Source organism: Hyla sarda, chromosome 1 (genome assembly GCF_029499605.1).
Source record: "Hyla sarda isolate aHylSar1 chromosome 1, aHylSar1.hap1, whole genome shotgun sequence".
Taxonomy (NCBI): domain Eukaryota; kingdom Metazoa; phylum Chordata; class Amphibia; order Anura; family Hylidae; genus Hyla; species Hyla sarda.
Genome location: NC_079189.1, coordinates 139,336,031 through 139,350,508, shown reverse-complemented (window position 1 = coordinate 139,350,508; position 14,478 = coordinate 139,336,031). Strand labels below are relative to the sequence as shown.

The 14,478-nt window shown below is 38.2% G+C and overlaps 1 long non-coding RNA gene across 1 annotated transcript in view; it reads left to right on the top strand.

Moving 5' to 3' along the window:
- LOC130302627 (uncharacterized) overlaps positions 1–14,478 on the top strand; it is a 100,148-nt gene that overhangs the window by 65,710 nt on the left and 19,960 nt on the right. Inside the window, exon 2 of the long non-coding RNA XR_008852815.1 lies at positions 6,371–6,560. This is a non-coding gene — a long non-coding RNA (uncharacterized LOC130302627). The remainder of the gene's footprint in view (positions 1–6,370; positions 6,561–14,478) is intronic.

Here is a 14,478-nt window from a genome sequence, read left to right as displayed (position 1 = left end):
GTCTGTTTATGAGTGTTGTTATTTAATTATTTACAAAATACTGTTGGTTTGGTAATGGTTTTCACCTACCCAACAAACCATTTTTTTTTAGGAAAACTAAATAAACAATAATCTTGAAGCAACATAACTTTAAAATATAAGAAAATATATCACCAAGTAGATATTAAGATCAAATAACATATTTAGCTCCTAATGGTAATCTACTAGATATTATTTCTTCACGGTTTTCCAGTATGAACTTTGAGTAGTTACCTGTATCTGTGTATGTGTATAAACTAATGCCCGTTCCTCAGAGGTCACCATAGTATACCCTATTTTTCATACCGGGCAATGGCCCTGAAAATAATAGCCCTATACAGCCTTTTTTTGGTAGAGCTCTGTCTGACCCTACTCTCCTTGTTCCTGCTTGTAATGCGTGTTTGATATTATCATTTTATATGCATGTATTCTTTAAAAAAAAAAAAAGGCCCTTCATTCACTCTTAGCTGACAATTTTTAAATAGATTTATTTTCTTAAAAAGGTCCGGGTTATTTATTTTTCGTAATTTAGTCGTAGTAATGAAGGTTCCAGGGGAAGGAATTTGATGCAACATACACCACATTGCCAATTGTGTTGCTCACTTTTTTCCTTGAGAGTGAAAGGAAGACAGTCATGAAGGTACAGGGCAGCTTCTTTACTTGAAGGTCTGACCAAATTAAAGTTCATATACAGTATTTGGGTTTGGAGTTATGTAACACATTAAAACAAATCAACATCACTGTAATCTAAATAACTTTGCCAAGGATTTTGTAGATGAATCCCAATCCCAAAGTCATCACAGTCATCAGATACCAGTATTACAAGGTCTTTAGAGCATGATAGGTTGGATATTCAGTCAAACCCTTTCCCTATTATCTAACCCAGTACTATAAATATATAGATCAGAAGTACAAAGGAGACAATCAGACAGAAACTATCAAAACAAGAATATCATAACTTCATGTGTCAAACGTTACACTTTGCATTTTTCTAGAATTCTTATTTTTTTTTTCTGATTATTCCAATTTGCTTGAAGAGTAGTAGATAGTAGATGTTAATTATTTCGCTCAGAACTTATCTGTCAAGAACATTTTTATGCTCAATATGATGCTTTTATATTGTCTGAGGTACACCCTTGAAATATACATGATGTGCATAACACATTGAAAATGTAAAAAAAAAATATTTCTTTTTATATCTACTCTAATTTTCTATATGCCTGCATTCCTTAAAGGGGCACTCCGCTGTCAGAGTTAGGAACAAACTGTTCGGCCCAGGAGTTTGTAGTATTTAATTGGAGGACCCCTCACCCTCCTTTGGGCCTTTTCAATTGATGTTCTAGAGTGGAGATTTAATTCTCCGTTGTTCTATGCCCACATCTACACCCGCTGTGTGATGGCGGGTTTTTTGTCACAGAAATTAAATATTGAAAGTTTGGCGACTGAAGCTTCACAAGTTTTCTCTACGGGGCATTTACCCCCTGATCAAACTAATATACAGCAGGCATTTAAAAGCCTATCTAAAACATACAAACAATATATCAGATCTCTTTGGGAAGTTACTAGCCTAGACACATATGCACAACAACGCATAGTGTATAGATGCTTGAGGATACATATTGTGCCTAACTCACATCGGGAGGATAGCACATTCCTCCAAGGGTGGGAACAACTCCTCACTGAAAACTCATTACCTATGATCAATTATTTGTTGGAATATGAGAAGAAACATCTAGCAAAAACTAGTGTAGACCTTGAAAATCAATTAAAGGATATTCTTGCTTTCTCTAATCAACCAGAATTTAGTACTCTGGAGACAAAATTACAAAAACATCTTGATCACTTTAAGGGTGAATCAAAGAAAAAAAAACACAAGAAATATATCTGTGATTACACCGATTTTGCCACAAACCAAGTACATACTTACCGTGGCCAAAATAACATTCAGGGTCAACCCATAAGACATTTCGAACAAACTCAACACAGTGATAGACAGACAGACTTCTTGGAGTCAGAGACGTCAGGCACAGAGGGCTTCTTGTCTGACAGTAATCAGTCACAGAGACCCCATACTAAAAGGAAGAATAAAACCTATAGGTGGAAACCACCCCAAGCCAAACAAAGCACACAACAGGGCTACGTCCCACAATATAGACAGACAACTACAGACAATTCATCATGGCAGCATTTAGATCCAAGACCACCCCAAATGGGGATGGGGTCCCATACATCTGGTATGTCCTCTTCGGCTTTTACTTCTGCTCCATCCACCCTTACCTCATCTCAGGTGAACACAACACCATTACCTCAGAGGAGACTAGTACAATCTAACCTTTTCTCAATGTCACAACCAACAATCAATGCGAGTCATTCACACATTATCGCTCCTCCTATGTCACAAGCAATTACTACTTCCAACCAACTGTTACAGCCGGTTATACCAACACCTTCTTCTTTTTTAGGGCTTCCCACAGCACAGTTTCCAGGGCCTTTGTAACACAAGGTAATTCATTTCCTATGGAGGAAACTAATCAATCATCGGATTCACTACAAATTATTAGCTTTTCTTCTCACGTATTGAGTGAAGCTGAGATATCTTTATTCAGTAAGGGACTCTTTTTTACACCTGTACCTAAGTTAAATTATTTCACCTGGGTTAAGGACATGAATTTATTTGCACGGAAATTGGCCTTACACAAATGGCACCATTGGAGAGAGTGACACTAGAGCATCTATTCAAAGAGAAGAAGGAGCAATAGACAGTGCTCTTGAACAATTGTTGAGAGAGAGTGAGGGAGCAGAAATGATATTTGAAGCTCCCCCGATGGAGCTTAAACCCAAATCCAAAATGACACCAAATTTTTCACAATTCCCAATATTGAAATTTTTGTAGATATTGTGACCCAGGAAATGGGCACTATCTTTCTTAAAAAGAATGCCATTGCATCTAACCTTGATAGGACTGAAATAAAAGCACTAAACTCCCTGAAAAGTGATGGGTCACTTGTCATCAAACCAAGTGACAAGGGGGGTAATATTGTCCTTTTGGATAAAGACAGATACATTGATATGGCGATGAGTCTATTATTAGATAACACCAAATAAGAAATGTTAAAATCAGACCCTATCAACATATATCTATAAGAATATAAACATCTACTTATGTCCACAAAAATGGAAGGTCTCCTTACGGAAGATGAATTCAAATTAATCTATAATTCCCATCCCACGATTGCCACTTTTTATGTTCTTCCCAAAACACACAAGCACACCACTCCAATTCGAGGGAGACCAATTGTCTCCGGTAACGATTGTCTCACACAGGGTGGTAGCCTTTATATGGATAAAGTTTTGGCGCCTTTCGTCACGACACTTCCTTTCTATTTGAAAGACACTGTCTTAAAACTTTCTGATATCACGGTCACTGACACTACCCTACTCACCAGCCTTGACGTAGAGAGCTTATATAGCAACATACGCCATGAACTGGGACTTCAAGCTGACTCTCAATTTCTTTGAACTAAAAGCACAATTTTTCACAAACATAATGACTTTGTATTATCACTTCTACAATTTATTTTGACTCACAATTACTTTTTATTTAACGGCACTTTTTATTACCAGACACAGGGCACCGCTATGGGGGCATCTTGTGCACCAAATTATGCTAATCTTTTTTAGGGTGGTGGGAGAACACGTGTGTTTTTTCAGTTGTTTTGGTTGATTTCGCAGAGCACATTTTATTTTGGGGACGTTATATTGATGACGTCCTCATTTTATGAGATGGGTCACAGGCACTTTTTTATGATTTTGTTTCACACCTCAATAATAATGAGATAGGGATGGCCTTCACATCAGAGGTCGGGGGACGGTCAATTAATTTCCTGGATCTCCACATTTATGTGGACGATAATAACCATATCCAGACAGACATCTACAGGAAACTGACCTCGACTAATTCATTTTTGCATTGGGACAGTTGGCATCCAGACCCTCTAAAGAGGAGAATTCCGGTAGGGCAGTATCTTAGAGTGAGGAGGAACTGCTCCGAAGAAGGTACCTTTCATCAGGAAAGTAGGAATTTATATCAGCGCTTCAGACAATGTGGTTATCCACGCAAACATCTTAAGACTGCCTTTCAAAGAGCTTACAATAGTGAGAGGACTAATCTCCTATCCCAGCCTTCAATAAGAGACACCCAGAAAAAGGTTCGGTGCATTGGTACGTACGACAGCTATACCAACCAAGTGATGGCCATTTTACGCAGGCACTGGCATCTCCTAGCGAGAGACCAGGACCTATTACCTGTTGTCGGCACTAGGCCAAGCTTGACGTACAGAAGAGGACCAAATTTGAGGGACCAATTGGTCCATAGTCACCTGACTACCGAAACCAGACCACCCATGTGGTTACATAACAATACAGTGGGATCATATCCCTGTGGCCATTGCAAAATTTGCCCTTTTGTTTTAAAAACCAAGGAGATCATCAATCCGGTAGACAAACGGGTATACCAAATTCATCAGTTCATCAACTGTGGCACTAGCAACATAGTGTACATAGCAAAATGTAGTTGTCCAAAATTATACGTCGGTAAAACTACTCAAGAATTCCAACTCAGGATGTCACAGCACTTGAGTAATATTTGCACTGAATCATATACACCATTAGCCAAGCACTTACAATATGTACACAATGGCCGAATTGGTGACCTTCGTTTCTATGGCCTCTGTCACCTAAAACTAGGTCCCCGTAAAGGAGACTTAGATGTTCGCCTTTTACAGGAAGAGGCAAAATGAATATTTCGACTCAAAAGCAAAGCCCCTAATGGGATCAATGAAGGGTTTTCATTTTCAGCATTCTTATAGAGTTTCACTTACCTTTATCGCTGAACTGTCAATTTAGACATTTTTACTATGACTCTGTCACTAAAAAAGAATAATTATTTTTCTTGGATGCATCCTAACCGGATGCACCCATATAAAGTTATCCCTGTTATGTTGATTACAATTGTACACTCTACATTTAGATCCCGCCAATAATTTACACTAATTGTCCATTTCACCTTAATACATACGGATTAAAGATATCCATTACTTTTTTTTTTCCAAAGTATATCTTTATTAAGGTTTACAAAGTTAGACAAAAAAGAAAACGATTCCAAGTCAACATAACAGTACAGTACAATAACATTGTTCAGCAAGGGCAAACAGTGTGCCAAACTGCGTCATTCCCAAAAGGTCTAGACTCAAGGAAGTATGCAAGTTATAATCTCAGACCATGGTTCCGCATACTTCGGGAGCAAGACTTAGGCTAGGAAACATTCTCCCGTATGGGTTGCAGGACCACTGCCCTCTAAGGGGTGGGCGTCCAAACGTATTATGGTAGGTACGGAGGGGACAGTATGGAAGCATACTACAGGCAGTAGAAGACGCGCCATTGTGAGCAAGTCTCAGGGGGCACAGAAAGCACAAAGACTAGCAGGCATGCAGACCAGGAAGGAAAAAATTAAGAAATCCAATAAAAGTGGGAGAGGAGGAGGGAAAAGGTGGGGCACGGGTAGAAGAAAGAGAGGGAAGGGAAATGGGGAGGGAGGAAGAGCACAACTTACCTCATGAGGCAGGCAGATCCTGGGGCCCCCGGACACGAAGGGCAGGAACAACGGCAGGACTGGGCAAGGTATGACATAGGAGCCAGGCGTTAATTAATCAGCTAAATGTAGGGTTTCAAACTCACGCGAAGCGATAGACTCCATCCATGGCCTCCAGATGCTGGAGAATCTGATATCCATTACTTTAATTTAATTAATATCAGATACATGGCATCTATCCCCCACTTGTCCTTATATTGTTTGATATTTTCTTAGGGTTCATTGATACTTCTTGTAGGACATTAGGAGGAGGTCCATCTATACCCCCCCCCTTAGGGTAACTAGGCCCTGTTACCTAACCTCACATCATAATACCAAATCACAGATGACCTTTCATATATACTGGCATGTGAAGATTATATTTTAGTAGGAACCCCTGAGGAGAGAATAATAAAGGATAATATCATTATAATAGTATCACAATAGGTAATTTGGCAATATTTTAACCCCATTATGAGTCGTTATTATGGTTGTTGTCAGATAACACACATCAGATAACACATCAGATAACAATAATACAATAAGGCATGGTTTTGCTTTTATAAACTTATCTATTTGATATGGGTTTATATTGTTACTTATAATTATTTATTCCCCCTATTGGTGATTTGGAATACATTAAGTATTAATTGATAGTTGGTACCCATTTACAATATTTCGATTATCTGATATTCTAAGACATAAAGCCTTTCATTTCTACAGATACGAGACACTGATATCCCTGGCACATGCACATTGCTCTACATAGAGATCAGCCGGCCCTAAGTCAGATTTGTTGTCAGTGCGCAAGCGCATTTCCCAAGCGTGCATTGCGAACAAAGGAAGACTGAGGAACCGGACGCATACTCGATGACTCGCCACATCGGACTCAGACGGGGAGTACGTCACACAGGTAGGTGAGCACCTGAGTGGCCAGTTACCTGAATGGGGATAGGTCCACCTGTAGCCATACCCAGAAGTGATTCAGAGACACTTATTATTGGCGGTATTAGAGTCAAGTAGTGATGATGATAGCCGGCGGGTCTATAAATACATCCACCGGGCGGCGGGATCACCATAGCCACATGATCTTCTTGACAACGCTGTAGTAACAGCAAAACATGTCGAGGGTGGCCGTACAGTTCATGTTTTAATTGCACACCACAACAGTGCTCTCTTTTGGCATACTGCAGCATCATTCATTCTCCATTACACAGACTGTAGGTCTGGACTTGCACTCGAGCATCTGTATTTCTGCACTGTTTTGGATACTGTTTTTATTTCACTACTGGGGATCAATTTTTCCTTATTTTAATAATACTAATAAAAGTAAAATTTGGATTTAAAGATTTAAACTTTAATCTTTCAACTATTTTTTTCTAAAATCAATAGAATAAATAAATAAAAGAAACATTGTAATATATACTAATGAAGAAACATGTTTCTTTCTCCAATTATTAAAAGGTTTGTATAAGGGAAAAATCCTGATACAAGGCGCGATCCACCAATATGCTGAAATATCATAACTTGACAAATACTAAACTTTTACAGCTTTATTGTGCCAAGACAAAATGACACCTTTCAAGGCTAGTGCTCGCCTATTTCTCAGATGTAAAAAAATGGTTTACATCTGAGGAAGAGGCAAGTACCAACCTCAAAATGTGTCATGTTGTCTTGGCACAATAAAACTAATAGTTATCATATTTTATCATTGCGCCTTATATCTGGTTTTTTTCCTCCCGAAATCACCCATTATGGTCAACTTTAGCTTTGATTTGTAAAAAAAATTATATTTGCACCATATCTTCAACTACTTTATAGCTTTGTTTCATTATGTTTATCATGAAATCTGTGGTTTCTGATGTGACTTGTGTGATCTGTTTCAATTAGGTAACTGAAATAAATAAATTACAATGAAAACAAATACAGAGGTTCACATAGCAAATTGTAAATGTCAGGAGCAGGAAATACTGTATTACAATATTAAATCAACTTGTGTGTTATTTCTATATATATAGTATAACATTGTCTTTATTCCTTGTAAATGTCACTTATTACAGCATTTTCAATAGTAACATGATAATAAGATGTCACCGTGTTCAATTGATGTACAAAATTACACTTGGTCAGCGGAATGTAAAACTGAAATTAATTATAATTGGTAAGGTAAACCTCATTAAATGAGAAAATCTTTAGGCTATAACTGGATGAAAATAAACTTCTATTAAGTCAATTCTGAATTTTGCATTACATTGAAAAAAGAAAATATTTTAGACCTCATGTCATTTGAGAAGAATAAAAAAAAACGATATCATGACATTCATCCAATTTCCACCATCATTACTAATACTTCTTTTTACATGTAAGTCTAAAAAGAAACTGTTCCAAAAATGTAAAATTTCTGTTCTTTTTTGTTGTTCCTGATTTTATTGTTTGCATTCATTAAATACCTTTAAAGGGGTATTCCAGGATTTTTTTTTCTATTTGACTATGCTACAGGGGCTGTAAAGTTAGTGTAGTTAATAATATAGTGTCTGCACCTGTGTGTGACGGTTTTCTCACATTTCTTCTGTGATTTTCACCCCAATATTTATTTTTACCAGCATACAAAATGACTGTTGTCTTAGATTTTTCCCAGCTTGCAATGTGGCCGAGACCTGACTCACTAGTCAGCTGATGACAGGGAGTGGCTGATGTGTCAGAGGGAGGAAAATGGCATTGTGGGATTTGTAGTTAAAAAAAAATATATAAGTCAAACAGGAAATACAAGTTCACAAAAAGCTAGCCACAGTGTTATGGTAATCTCATGACATAGCCATTTAGCCCCAAGACCAGTGCAGATCCTTCCTAAGCATATCCATTACTGTCTGCCAGGTACGTACTAAAATCACCTTATGGTGGATAACCCCTTTAACCCCTTAAGGACCAATACAAGTAAACCTGTACGCCCCTGAAAGACCAGGCCTGTTTTTTCAAATCGGGGATGTCTGACTTTACTAGAGAATAGAGAATAGAGGTAACGTTTTGTCAATCAGGATAATTCTGACATAGTTTTTTTTGTCACAAGTTGTCCTTCATGTACATAGTGAAAGTAAGCCAATATCATTTGTAGCTTTTTTTACAATGCAAAAAATCATGAAAGAAAAATAATTTTTGTTTGCTATTTTAACACTAATAGATTGCACATATTTATACTTTCTGACCAAATAGTTTATGAAACGTATACTTTCAGATGTCTACTTTATTTTGAAAGCATTACTTTTGTTTTTAATTAACATTTTAAATGAATTAGAAGCCTAACAATTTAACTTAAAATTTAGAAAATTTGAAAAGTACAACTTTAGGCTGAGCCCACTGTCATGTAAGAAGCCAGCCAGAGCTCCTTACATGACAGTGGGCTCAGCCTATCACAGGGCGGGGCGGGACATCGCTACGGCTGGTGATACGCCGACAGCTCTGCGGCATCCCCGTCCCCAGGAAGTGGAATGAGGTCAGCACTGCCAGACCATGAGGCCTGTGCCAGACCAACGGGGGCTCGTAGGAAGGTATGTATGAGTTTATTTAGTTTATTTTTGAGGCCCGGGCACGGACATATATAAAAGTGTTCCACTACAGTTGTCCTTTAAGGATTGCTTCAGGGAGTACCACACTTCCATGGAGTATTAAATTTTCCCTATTTATTTGAATTTCCCATAATTTGACCCCAATGTACCCAAGTCCAGAGTACATTCCAAATTTTAACCCCATAAACCACTAAATTGCCCCAAAAACTTGAAAAAAATAATCTGAAAAAAAAAAAATACCTGATAAGACCTCTGGGGGTATTTTTGGGTCACCAAGTCACTATTATCAGGGGGGGGGGGGGATGTTGCCTCAAATGCATAGCACTCTCTCTCCACCTGAGCGGTGTGTGCATTTGAGGCAACAGATTAGGGACGGCCACTCACAAAACATTCCCAGAATGATGATTAAGAGCATAAGGTGTAATGCGGGCATATTTTTTACTTTTGGCTATGCTCGGGGTCATCATTCTGGGAACATAATTGGCATATCAGTAGTAAAATTGTAATTTTCAGTTTCCCCATAGTACACTTCATCCATTCCTGGAAATTAAATTTCGGGAACACCCGTCAGTTCCAAATATCAAGTCACCCTATACACCTTCCCCAGGGGCGATACTGTCTGTAATAAGGTCACATATGGGTGTTTCTTTTTGTTATTTTCCACTGAATGATTGTAACCGTCAGCTACTGATATGCCAGAGGCCTCAAGTGCAAACATATCTCAATGACTCTTTAGCCCTGTAGTGCGCCAGCACAGCAATGAGGTTACAAAATTTGGGGGGCATTTTCTCCTATTACTCTTTGTGCAAATGAAAAATTTGGGGTAGCACCGGCATTTTGTGAACAAAAAAAATATATTTTGTCATTTTTACGGCCCACTGTTCAAAACACCAGTGAGGTGTAAATACTCTCTGTACCCCCTGTTACATTCCTTGAGGGGTGTAGTTTACAAAATGATGGCACTTGAGGGGTGTCCCACTGTTCTGGCACAATGGTTGCTCTGTAAAGGCTCAAGGCCCCTAACTGATTCCAGCTAAATTCTCCAAAAGTTGAATGGTGCTCCTGCTCCTCTGAGACCTGGTGTGCACCCGCAGAGCAGTTTACATCCAAGTATAAGGTATGTCCTTACTCCAAAGAAATGTATTTAGAAATTGTGGGCGACATTTTACCACTTGTGAAAATAAAAAATTTGGGGTAACCCCAGCATTTTAGTGTAAAAAATCTAATTTTTCACATCCCACTTTAATTAACATTTCTCACTATGCCGCTTGTCACGTTCCCTTGAGGTGTGTAGTTTCCAAAATAGTGTGCCACGTGTTTTTTTCTATGCTGTTATGGCACCATAATAGGGGCTTCCTAAATGAGACATGCCCCCCCCCCCCAAAAAAAAAAATTCTCTCTCCAAAAGCCAAATGTGGCTCCTTCTCTTCTGAGCATTGTAGTGTACCAGCATAGCACATGACGTCCACATATGGGGTATTTAGGGTTACAAATTTTGGGGGGCATTTTCTCCTATTACCTCTTGTAAAAATGGTACATTTGGGGAAAAAACTGCATTTTAGTGAAAAAAAAAATTCATTTACACATCCGACTTTACTGAAAAGTCGTCAAACACCTGTCGGGTGTTAAGACTCACTGGACTCCTTGTTACATGCCTTGAGGGGTGTAGTTCTCAAAATAGTATGCCATGTGTTTTTGTTTTGCTGTTATGGCACCATAGGGGCTTCCTAAATGTGACATGCCCCCCAAAAACCATTTCAGCTAAATTCTCTCTCCAAAAGCCAAATGTTCTTCCTTCTCTTCGCAGCATTGTAGTGCGCAAGCAAAGCACATGACGTCCACATATGGGGTATTTACATACTCAGAAGAAATGGTTTTTCAAATTTTGGGGGCATTTTCTCCTATTACCTCTTGTAAAAATTGTAAATTTAGGGGAAAAACTGCATTTTAGTGAAAAAAATATATTTTCATTTACACATTCGACTTTACCGACAAGTCGTCAAACACCTATGGGGTGTTAAGGCTCACTGGACCCCTTGTTACGTGCCTTGAGGAGTGTAGTTTCCAAAATAGTATGCCATGTGTTTTTTTTCTATTATGGTACCATAGGGGCTTCCTAAATGTGACATGCCCCCCCAAAAATATTTCTGCAAAATTCACTCTCCAAAATCCCATTGTCGCTCCTTCCCTTCTGAGCCCTCTAGTGCACCCTCAGAGCACTTTACGTTCACATATGAGGTATTTCCTTACTCAAGATCAATTGGGTTACAAGTTTTGGGGGGCTTTTTCTCCTTTTACCCCATGTAAAAACAGGGTATACAAGAATATGCGAGTGTAAAAAATGAAGATTTAGAATTTTCCCCTTCATTTTACTGCTATTCCTGGGAAACACCTAAAGGGTTAACAAACTTTCTGAATGTCATTTTGAATACTTTGAGGGGTGCAGTTTCTACAATGGGGTAATTTATGGGGTATTTCTAATATGAAGGAGGTTCAAATCCACTTCAAAACTGAACTGGTCCCTGAAAAATTCAAATGTTGAAAATTTTGTGAAAAATTTGAAAATTGCTGCTGAACTTCGAAGCCCTCCGATGTCTTCCAAAAGCAAAGACATGTCAACTTTATGATGCAAACATAAAGTAGACATTTGTATATGTGAAGCAATATATGTTTATTTTCCTTACAAGCAAAGAGCTTTAAAGTTTGAAAAATGCTACATTTTCAAATTTTTCATGAAATTTTGCATTTTTCACTAAGAAAGGATGCAAGTATCGACAACAATTTCCCACTAACATAAAGTAGAATATGTCATGAAAAAACAATCTCGGAATCAGAATGATTAGGAAAAGCATCCCAGAGTTATTAATGCTTACAGTGACAGTGGTCAGATGTGCAAAAAATGCTCTGGTCCTTAAGGTCATAATAGCAACTGGGACCCACCGGGTAAGACGTATGTAAGCGCGCTTCAAACCCTGGTAACAGGACCAGGGCATACAGGTGCGCCCTTGGTCCTTTTATTGGGGGAGGGGCTTATTTACAAGTTTGTTAAAACACTTTTTAACCATTTATATTACAATGTTTATGTTCCCATAGGTCCCCTTATCATTAGATTGCTAATACTGTTCAGTGCTATGCATAGGCATAGCACTGATCAGGATTATCGGCAAAGAAAAGAAGACCCTGTAAGAGCGTCTAGAGATAGGTAAGGAGAGCTCCATCCCCCATCCTGGTGGATCTAAACCCCATGGTCATTCTGTGGGAAATCCGATCAGCCATCAGAACTGCCTCATTACTCATTGTGGTATTTGAAGGGTTAATGGTGGGTATCAGCAGGATTGCTGATGTCCTCCATTACCGGCAGGTCCCTGCATGCTAATAGTAGCCGGGACCTGCCGTGCATGAAGCAAGCACAGCTCCTGTGCTCGCTTCATGTAAAGGTCGTAAATGTACAAGTGCATCAGGGTGTACATTTAAGGGTTCACATTTTCACAGAGAATTTAAAGGGAAAACATTTTTCTTTTAAATCAATTGGTGACAGAAAGTTAAACCGGTTTGTAAATTACTTCTATTAAAAAAAATCTTAATCCTTCCAGTACTTATCAGCTGTTGTATGCTCCAGAGGAAGTTCTTTTCTTTTTGAATTTCTTTACTTTTTTGACTCTAGCGCTCTCTGTTGACATGTCAGGAACTGTCCAGAGAAGAAACAAATCACCATAGCAAATCTCTTCTGTTCTGGACAGTTCCTGACATGAACAGAGGGGCCAGCAAAGAGCACTGTGGTCAGACAGAAAATAAATTCAAAAAGAAAAGAACTTCCTATGCAGCACACAACAGCTGATAAGTACTGGAAATTATTAAGATTTTTAAATAGAAGTAAGTTACAAATCTGTTTAACTTTCTGGCACCAGTTGATTTAAAAATAATATTTTCCACCAGAGTACCCCTTTAAAGAAAAAAAAAATTTGAAATAACTAAAGTGACCACAAAAACTGTCTTTAAATGTAGAATTCGTTTTATAGATGCTGAGTATCAGTAATGAAGGATGAGGTTCACTGCACATTTGTCTTTTTGATTCTGCAAGTAATATTTGGAAACTGTTCATGGAACGTGACATCCATTTAGGAAATGTAAAACATCTTTATCTGTGAACAACTAGATAAGAACTAAGACTTGATTGGAAGTCAGATAGAAGCATAATTGTAGGATAATCACATTGGAAATGACTCTAATGAGATTATTGGTAATAAGCATAATACTTCCTAATAAAATCTCTTTTACTATCTAATCATCAGGAACCTTATTACTTGTCTTGTTTTCTTGTTCTATTAGATGATATTTCCCTACATTTCATAAATACATATATTTCTATATAAAATTCACAGTAGAAGAAAACATTATCTCACTCTTTGGTATTCTGTTTGGATAAATGTCTACATATTTTTTTTTAAACTCTTCAATAATACAAATGAAATGAGGAATTGTTTTAGTTAAAATGGTATCTCAAGGATGTCATTTGGTGAACTAACAGTCTATTATGTTAGTAAAAAATCATAATGTATCTGTACCTGATTCTAAAGAAAACCCTGGAGCTATTATTGTTATCTATACTGGGTACATTCTTTTAGATCTCTGGGGGGCAATCTTAAAGGGGTTTTACTATGAAGATAAATAGGTCTTAACTGTTGTATTATTTGATATTACACATATTTACAAAAGTAGTTATTAAAAATTGATGATTTTTAAAGGCAGCCCTACCCAATATACAGTGGGGCAAAAAAGTATTTAGTCAGCCACCAATTGTGCAAGTTCTCCCACTTAAATAGATGAGAGAGGCCTGTAATTTTCATCAAAGGTATACCTCAACTATAAGAGATATAATGAGAAAACAAAATCCATAAAATCACTACAGATGTCGCGAATTGTTTGCCGGCGAACTTAGCATGTTCGCGTTCGCATCGCGGGGCAAACATATGTGAAGTTCGATTCGCCCCGTATACTTTAACATTGCGGTAAACTTTGACCCTGTGAGTCAGTCAGCAGACACATTACAGCCAATCAGCAGCAGTCCCTCCCTTCCAGACCCTCCTACCTCCTGCAAGGACGCCATTTTACCTTCATTCGGCATGCTGCAGGTTTAGAAAGTGGAGGGTCAGAGAAGCTGCTCCTGCTGTAATAGGGAAAGCGATAGCTAGGTTGTTGCTAGGTGGTGTATTTAGGGTCCACTTTACTCCTAAAGCCCTAGTCTAACATCTGCTTTAAGGACAGCAC